Genomic DNA, 9,399 nt, shown 5'->3' with positions numbered 1-9,399 from the left:
ATGCCAGTTAGAGTCTCTTTTATGAACTGAGGTGCATTCTGGTTGGGTGCATAGATATTGATAATTGAGATCTCATCATACTGAGTATTGCCCTTAACAAATAAAAAGTGGCCATCTTTATCTTTGGTTACTTTTGTTGGTTTAAATCCTATTGTATCTGCGAATAAAACTGCAACAACTGCTTTTTTCTTTTTTTTTTTTTTTTTGAGATAGAGTCTCATTTTGTTGCCCTCGGTAGAGAGCTGTGGCATCATAGCTCACAGCAACCTCAAGCTCTTGGGCTCAAGCAATCCTCTTGCCTTGCCTCCTGGGTAGCTAGGACTACAGACACCGACCACAATGCCCAGCTATTTTTAGAGATGAGATCTCACTCTGGCTCAGGCTGGTCTTGAACCTGTGAGCTCAGGCAATCCACCCACCTCAGCCTTCCAAGTGCTGGGATTATAGGCATGAGCCACCACTCCCAGCCTATATGTAGAATCTTAAAAAGCCAATCTCATGGAAACAGAATAGAAAGGAGGATACCAGAGGGAGGAGGAGGGAGGGAGATGGGATAAAGGAGAGATGTCGATCAAAGGACACAAAGTGTCCGTTAGACTTGAGGAGTAAGTTTTGGTGATATAGCGCATGGCGTGGTGGCCACAGCAACAACACCGTAGTATTAAACCTGTCAACATTGCTAAAGTATGGATCTTAAATGTTTTTACCACAAGAAATTAAGTTGGTCAGGTGATGGATACATTAATTAGCTAGTTTTATTCTTTCTACAATGTACACATCATGGATGACAACATCACATGGTACCCTATAAATATACAGTTATTATTTGCTGATTACAAATAAATAAATACATAATAGAAGTACCATGTACAAAGTACAGAAGAATTATATTTTATTTATTCCTAAAAATAATTTTATTAACATCCTGCATGGGGAGTTTTCTAGTGAAAACTTGAAAACCTGCTAGACAAATTCTAAAAGATTTGCAACATTTTTAAAATAAAATTTTTCTGAGATAGGGTCTCACTGTATTGCCCAGGCTGGTCTTGAACTCCTGGGTTCCAGGGCTCCTTCTGCCTCAGTCTCCCAAGTAGCTGGGATTACAGGCACACGTTATTGTGTCCAGCAGTAAAGAAGAATTTTGGTGTTCCTGGAGTATACAGTCTAATGTGTACAAATGGCAAGGAGCTTTAATAAGGTTCGGCTCCTATAGTTCAGCATCTAGGGTGCTGGCCACATACACCAGAGCTGGTGGGTTCGAACCTGGCCCAGACCTGGCAAACAACAATGACAACAACAACAACAGCAACAACAAAAATAGTCAGGGTTGTGGCAGGTGCCTGTACTCCCAGCTACTTGGGAGATTGAGGCAAGAGAATCACTTAAGCCCAAGAGTTTGAGGTTGCTGTGAGCTATGACACCATAGCACTCTACCAAAGGCTACAAAGGGAGACTCTGTCTAAAAAAGAGAAGAAGAAGTTTTAATACAAGTTTAAGACAAAATTGTGAACAACCTTACACATGGGTCATTAAAAAAGTTTTGAGATACACAAAAATGAAGAAACATAAAATGTACATGGATGGAAAAAATGACACTGTACCAATAAGCCGAGCAAGTTGAAATTTCCACGGGTGAATCAGAAAGGACACTGTGGACTGTGTTTCTTGGAGGTGAAATAATGGACCATAACACAGTTTGTCTCAAAGGATTTGTAGTGTGACCCACAGAAGCACTTAAGGTCGTCATGCCTTACATTTGCTATGGCACAGCCAGGAACCACTGAAGACTTGAATCACAGGAATGATAGGATTAAACTGGTGTTGTGGAGAGTTGTAAAGTGTGGGCTTTGGAGCTACAAGGCATCTCACCTGATGTAGTGAGGAAGGGAGGGGAGCAGGTGACGCTTTCAGAGGTGGAACAACATTGCTGAGAGGCAGGGGTTATGGGGAAGCTGGATCTGTGGAACATGACTCAGAAGTTTCTTGCTGAAGTGAGAGTGGAGTATGAAAATGTCGCAGAAGCAGGAGATGCTGTGTGTGGTTTTAAACGTGTGGACTTAGAGAAGTGATGTTCAACTGCTGTGCCATGAGAGGATCTTAGGTATGCATGAAAATTGTTAAAGATCATATATTATTTTTGAAAGAAGTTAAAAGCACAGTAAGTATATTCTTTTTTTAACTTTTTTTTTTTTGATCAACATAATTTAAGGGTGCCACAGAAGATTTAGTAAAGGTTTAAGAGTGCATGGGATAAAAAAGCTTGAAAAACACTGGCTTAGAGGCACTCGTGGAACATCCAGTGGAGACAGTTGGATGACTCTCTAGAGCCCAGGAGCGGGGTAGAGGCTGGCATAAGGAGTCACGAGTCCGCACCAATAGCTCAGCTCCACCCACCGTCTCTCTGCTCCTTTTCCCTAGAAGTTCTGGGAACAGCACCCCTTTCCTGGCCCACAACCCAGCCATGAGCTATTTAGCTCTTTTGTTGTTGTTGTTGTTTTTGTTTTTTGTTTTTTTGAAACAGAGTCTTACCCTGTTGCTCAGGCTACTAGAGCACTGTGTAGTCAGCCTAGCTCACCACAACCTCAAATACTTGGGCTCAAGTGATCCTCCTGCCTCGGCCTCTCTGTACTAGGATTACAGGCATAGGCCGCCATGCCCAGACTCAGAGCTATCTAGTTCTTATACGGCCACATCCCCAGGCCACTGTTGCTTGCTCCAGAGGCAGGTGCCTATGTGACTCCTTGAATAGCATAACAGACCCTCCCTGTAAGCAGTATCTAGCTTTGACAATGATCACTTCATGGCCAGTCCTGTCTCAACTACACATCTCCCCTCTCATATTATTTTGAAGCAAACATCAGACCTCAGGGGTTTTCCTCTCTGGTAGTGGAAAAGATGTCAATAAAAGACAGGAGTTATTTCCAGTCATGTCCCTGTCATGTTGGGGGCCCAGTCTAATGCAAGGGAGGGAGCAAATGACGGAAAAGACGAATAGGAAGAAGGAATCTTGGTAGCTTTCGAGTCTGTGGTTCCTAATATTCCAGAGGCCTCTTACCATAGTTTGTTTAGCTCTTTTTGTTGTTGTTGTTTGGTTTTTTTTTTCTTTTTTTAAAACAGAGTCTTACCCTGTTGCTCAGGCTACTAGAGCACTGCGTAGTCACAGTGCTACAGTTTGCTGACTAAATGAAGAGGGAAAACTTTAACTCTTGTTAAAACAATGTGCAGTACTGTGTAGAGGCTGAGGGGAATGGATGGAAAGAGATTGAGGGTAGTTTGTCAGTAGGAAGAAGGAATCTTGGTAGCTTTCGAGTCTGTGGTTCCTAATGTTCCAGAGGCCTCTCACCGTAGTTTGTCTGTTCAAGTTAATTTTCTGAGCTAAAGATCTTCCCTCCTGTTTTATCCAGGTTGAGCTGGATATCTGTCCCTTATAACTAGTCATCCTGACCAAGGACGGAAGCCGCCCTGGGGAGGGCGTTTGCTCCTGCGTGAGAAGCTACTTCCTCCACCCAGATGTCCAAATCCCCAGCACAAAGGCCACGTCCTTCATGATACCTTCCCTAATCCTCGTGGCAGGATGTGACCTCTCCTCTCCCTGAATCACAGGCGCGCCCTCACGCTGTGCCTCACCGTCTTTCTTCTGGGAATATTTTGGTCTAGCTTTTTGCTACAAACTGCAAACCTCTTGAAGGCAACCAAAGTTACCTGGGGTAGTTTTTTTACTCCACTAAAGATTTCTCACCTTCCAACGTCACACACAGTATATGTTTTCAGTAAAAGTTTGCTGACTGACTGAAGAGGGAAAAGTTTAACTCTTGTTAAAACAATGTGCAGTACTGTGTAGAGGCTGAGGGGAATGGATGGAAAGCGATTGAGGGTAGTTTGTCAGTAGAAACAATTCTGTGCGATAGAAAAGGAGCACATAATAACCTTTTAGGAACACAGTCATAAGTGAAAGGTTACAGAGCCAAAGATGAAAGATTATTTTGAGGCATGAGACAAAAGAAAGGCAGACCCAGGTCTGTGCAATTATAATGGCTTTATTCCACCCGGGTACAGATCTCCTGGGTTGGGATCTCCAACCGGGAAAAGGAATTCACACATGGGTAATGGCGGACGGGGGATGTAAAGGGCCGGAGAGAAAAGGATTGATCCGTCCACTACTTCTTGGGAAGGACATACACTCGATTCTTCCTGAGCCGGTCAATTCTATCTGGGCAGGTAAGTGGGAAGGGGTTGGGGAAGAGGGCGGGATTGGCCCATTTACTATTTCCTGGGAGGGACACGCTTTGCAGGAAAGGGATCTTCTGTGGGCAAGTTAGTTTTACCTGGGTAGGTCAGGAACATGATCCTATCATTAAGGCTGTAATCTTAGCACTCTGGGCCACCAAGGTGGGTGGATTGCTTGAGCTCAGGAGTTCAAAACCAGCCTGAGCAAGAGTGAGGCCTGATTTCTACTAAATATAGAAAAACCAGCTGGGTATTGTGGCAGGCACTAGCTATTCAGGAGGCTGAGGCAAGAGGATCACCTGAGCCCAGGAATTTAAGGTTGCTATGAGCTATGATACCATGGCACTCTACCCAGGGTGACAGAGAGACTGTCTCAGAAAAAAAAAAAAGAAAAAAGAAAGAAAGAAAGAAAGAAATACAGTCATAATTAAACCAAGAAAGCAGAACTACATCTACATCATATTAATTTAATGGAAACATAAAAACTACCAACATAAAACCATGGTTACTGTCCTTTATCAATAAACCTCCGAGATGAGGATGAACTGGATTCTTTTTTTTCTTCTAAAAGAATGCCAGGTTTTACTAAAGAGGTTCTCAACTTTTACTGTGCACCAGAAACTCCTGGAAGATCTTGTTAAAAGGCAGATTCTGATTCAACAGGTCTGGGGTGGAGTTTGAGATGATGCATTTCTGACAAGCCAAGCTCCCCAGTGACACTGACGTGACATATTTGAGTTGCAAGAATGGGGACCAGTGATTCTCCCAAGTGGGACCAGTGACACCACCGGGAGCTTCACAGCTCTGATGCCTGTGTCCCAACCCAGAGAGTGTGACTGAATCATCTAGGATATGGCTGGGCTTTGGAAATTTTAAAAGATCTAAAGAGATTCAATCACACAGACAAGTTTGAGAACTACTGCTGTTCAATGTAGAATTAGACACAGAATGGCCAGATCTGGGTCACCTTGACTGCTTTCCGGCTCTGCTCAGTTATCACAGGCAAAATCAGTTCATTTCTTTGAACTTTGTTCCTTACCTTTGACAGGGAGATGATAAACTTACTGATCGCCTTCTCAAGGAAAAAAAAAACAGAAGGCACGGGGAAAATTTTATATCTTCTACAGTTCTGTATGACAATAAAGAATTACTGAGAATGGGTCCGGATCAGAATTCTCCAATAGAATAGCCACTGCCCACATCTGGCCCTTGAGCCCTTGACATATGGCCGGAACACATACTGGAAAAATTTTAGATATGTTGGATTAAGTAAAATATATTATTAAGTTTAGTTTCACATTGTTTCTTTCTTTTTTTTTTTTATAACGTGGCTGCTAGAAAATTTAAACTTACCTATGTGGCTCACATTATATTTCTGTTCGACAGTGCTGGTTTAGACTCTTAAAAAATATATCATGTGACAAAAAATTAACTTTACACCCCTAAATGCTAACAGGAATTCTAAGTTCCTAAATGCAAAAAAAAAAAAAAAAAAAAAAAAGTTGAAAAGAATATGTTGGGAGGAACACGCTATTTCTGTGTCCTGCCCATCAGTCAAATCAACAGACCTAGTATCAAGGTGGTGTGTGCTCACAAAGAGAGATTCCTGCAGACAGGAAATAGGTGAGTCTTATTTACAAAGGAAAAAAGAGAAGAGATAGACCATCACCAAAACAGAAGTTGTGTGGAGAAGCACGCTCGTGTTGAGGGAAGAATGATAAAGGAGGAGAACAGGAGCTGATTCTTCCCGGTCCACATGGCTTCTGCCCTCAGCACAGTCCTGCAAGAGATCCTCACTTCCGACTTCCCGGACTTGCTGCCCAGAGCCCAGAGCAGGAGAGAATTCTGCTCTAGATTCAGGCTGTGACGCAAGCAGCCCTGCCACTTGGGCCACTGATGGGTGGAATCCTGGTGCCAAAGGATGTCATGGCAAGTAAGGTCACCACATGCCATCTGTATCAGGGAACAAGTCAGCATGTGAAAAGCAGATCCTGCGGTGCCAAGGAGTCTCGTCCGAGACCCAGCATCAGGACCTGGCACCCAGAGAGTCATCAGGTGGGGCGAGTGACTGCAGGGCTCAGCTGGAATGGTACATTTGAGATTAGGCCTGAACAGGTCTGGACGGCACAAGGAGGTTCTGCAAGCAGAACACCTGCCAATTTACCGGCTTCTCTTCCCCCAAGACGGTGGTCACACCCTTGGCCTCCTACGTTCTCTACAAGCAGCTGACGGAGGAGGGACAAACCCAAACCTGGATCACCAACCAGTCAGCTCAGCATGTTGGTTCAAGCCAGAAATGCCACATGGTCCTGAAAACAGGAACTTACCCCTTCTCAGTGGACAAGTCTTCTGAACATGCACCTCTCAGCCCTTTGATATGGAGGGAGAAGTCACCTAAGACCGTAAAATTGTCATCTTGGGTAAGAGAGAAGCAAATTTAACAAGGAAACACAGTGGGCTGCCACGAGGCATCACTTGGCTGGTTCATTTTGTGGTTATTACTTCAGGGCTTACCCAGTCACCCAGATTCTGTACCTTTTCTCTAGTGACTGTCAAGTAATCCAGAGTGAGTATGAAGACAGCTCAGCTGGGTGCAAGTGGGTAGGAGCTCTGCCCAGCAAATATGACAGAGGGAAAAAGGCACACGGAAGTGAAGGCATTCAAAGGAACTCATTGTAATGATGGGAAATGAGGACCCAAGGGAGGTGGGATATTGAAAACGTAATGGGGACTGGACAGAGGGGAATCCAAGGATCTAGGTCAGAGAATTACTGAAGTGGGATACTGGAGAAAGTAAGGGTGCTGGGTCTAGAGTACAGAGTGGGAGACAGGGGCTGTGCAGGGGTTGGGTCAGGAAGGCCTGGGAGTGGATCCTTAGATACTGAAGGAAGCAGGAAGTAAGGCAGGAGCGAGGGTGGGAGGGGCAGGGAGGAGGAGGAGGAGGAGGCGGCCAATTCCTTCCTGAACAGGGAGGAGGGACCAGGAAGGCACTCTGACATTGAGCTGAGCAGGGAGCAGGTCAGACAGGTTCATGGAATGTGCTGGAAGGAGCTGGGGCTGTGTGTGTGGGGTGAGGGGCAATGTGATGGATGGAGACATCTTGGCTTCCACTCATGGCCTTCATTAGCCAAAACAATCCAAACTCAATAGTGGGGCTAATTTTAAACAGTTCTTTGGTAAACATAGGAAAAGCAGTTACTGGGCGGCACCTGTAGCTCAGTGGTAGGACACTGGCCACATACACTGAAGCTGGCAGGTTTGAACCCAGCCCAGGCCAGCTAGAACAACAATGACAACTGCCTATTTGATCCTGCAATCCCATTACTGGGCATCTACCCAGAAGGAAAACAAATCCTTTTATCATAAGGACACTTGCCCTAGACTGTTTACCACAGCTCAATTTACAATCACTAAAACGTGGAAACAGCCTAAGTGCCCACCAACCCAGGAATGGATTAACAAGCTGTGGTATATGTACACTATGGAATACCATTCAGCTATTAAAAAAGATGATATTCTTTGTATTAACCTGGATGGAAGTGGAACACATTATTCTTAGTAAAGCATCACAAGAATGGAGAAGCATGAACCCTATGTATTCAATTTTGATATGAGGACAATCAATGACCTAGTACATGGTGGAGGGTGGGGGAAGAGGAGAGCAGAGAGAGAAGGAGAGAGGGGGGTGGAGTCTCATTGTGTGACACACCTCTTGGGGGCAAGACACAATTGTAAGAGAGACTTTACCAAACAAATACAATCAGTGTAACCTGGTTTCTTGTACCCTCAATGAATCTCCAACAATAAATTGAAAAAACAATAGCTGGGTGTTGTGGTGGGCACCTGTAGTCTCAGCTACTTGGGGGGCTAAGGCAAGAGAATCACTTAAGCCCAAGAGTTTGAGGTTGCTGTGAGCTGTGACGCCAAGACACTCTACCCAGGGTGACAGCTTGAGACTCTGTCTCAAAAAAAAGCAATTATCCTTGGAGGTGTGTATTATTCCCATTTTACAGATTTTGAAATAGTGAAATTTCTTTGCTCCTGTGCACAAAGTGAGAATACAACCAAATAAGCAAAGCAGATGTGACTGGTATAAAATAAATCAACAGTTTTAAGTAAGAAAAAAATTTATACATAAAAATTTCCAGTCTTTGTAGTGTTGACGGGGGAGGGGTTCTTGTTACAAAAGCATTGTGCAGTCATCGTAACGAGTAAACACAGACAAGCAGAAGAACAAGAAGAAAACCCATAATCCCACTCTATGTTAGCTATTGCCAGCACATTCACATACGGCCTGCAGGCTGTACATGTGCATATTGCATATATATGTTCAAATAATTACATTTCTGCAAAATAAGATCATATCCATATAGCTCTTTAATTCATCATAATATACTTAAACAATTTACACATTTGGGGACATACATATTGTTTTTGAATTGCTGGTATTTTAAATTATTCCATACTTTGTGTTTTAGGATTTTTTTTAAGACTAGGTCTCACTATGTTGCCCAGGCTGGACTACAACTCCTGGACTCATGAGGTCTTCCTGTCTCAGCCTCCCAAGTCACTTGGGATTTAGGCATTTATTAGGCTAGTTTGACAGCAGACCAGACACAAGGAAACAAGATTAGTATATTTGAAGACAAGTCAAAGAAAATACTAGAACTGAAGCTCAGAGGGGAAATCAAGTGGAAAAATTTCTCTTATCACTATTCTCTAAAACAATACCATTCAGTAATTAAAACCTCCAGTCTCACTAATAATTAGAATTTCACATTTCATCAAAGTGAGGATGTCCCTCCCCCAGTTCCCACCTGTGTCAGGAAGGGGACACTTTTCTGGTAACTCACCTTGTTCTTCTGCCTGTCCACATACATCGTACTAACCAATTTCTGCCTTTCTGCAGATAGAACAGGAAAGAAAGCAGAGGAGAAAATGGACAGGAAATTTTTAATTGACTGCTATAGTAAGTTGACTTATGCTTTCCCTAAGCTTGGTAGGGTTGAAAATTAACTCTTTTTCCCCCATGGCACCTTAAAAGGTTCTGAAGCCCCACTCTAACCCCGACTTCCGGTTTCCAGGTTGACACTTTTCCCTGGGGCTGGTTAATTTCAGTCCTTCCTCAGCCTCTCAGAGTGCTGTGGTCCAGCCCCTGTTAGAGGCAAGAAG

The 9,399-nt window shown here is 43.7% G+C and overlaps 1 non-coding gene across 1 annotated transcript; it reads right to left on the bottom strand.

The window, feature by feature from the left end:
- Window positions 1–932: 932 nt before the first annotated feature.
- Window positions 933–994, bottom strand: LOC111723435. Its single transcript, XR_002771968.1, has one exon. It is a non-coding gene; the product is annotated as a U7 small nuclear RNA (small nuclear RNA).
- Between the last annotated feature and the right edge of the window lie 8,405 nt (window positions 995–9,399).

Source organism: Otolemur garnettii, unplaced genomic scaffold (genome assembly GCF_000181295.1).
Source record: "Otolemur garnettii isolate 467f Iridium unplaced genomic scaffold, OtoGar3 scaffold00011, whole genome shotgun sequence".
Lineage (NCBI taxonomy): Eukaryota > Metazoa > Chordata > Mammalia > Primates > Galagidae > Otolemur > Otolemur garnettii.
Note: the sequence above shows the minus strand (reverse complement) of the source record. Positions and strands in the feature narration are given on the sequence as shown.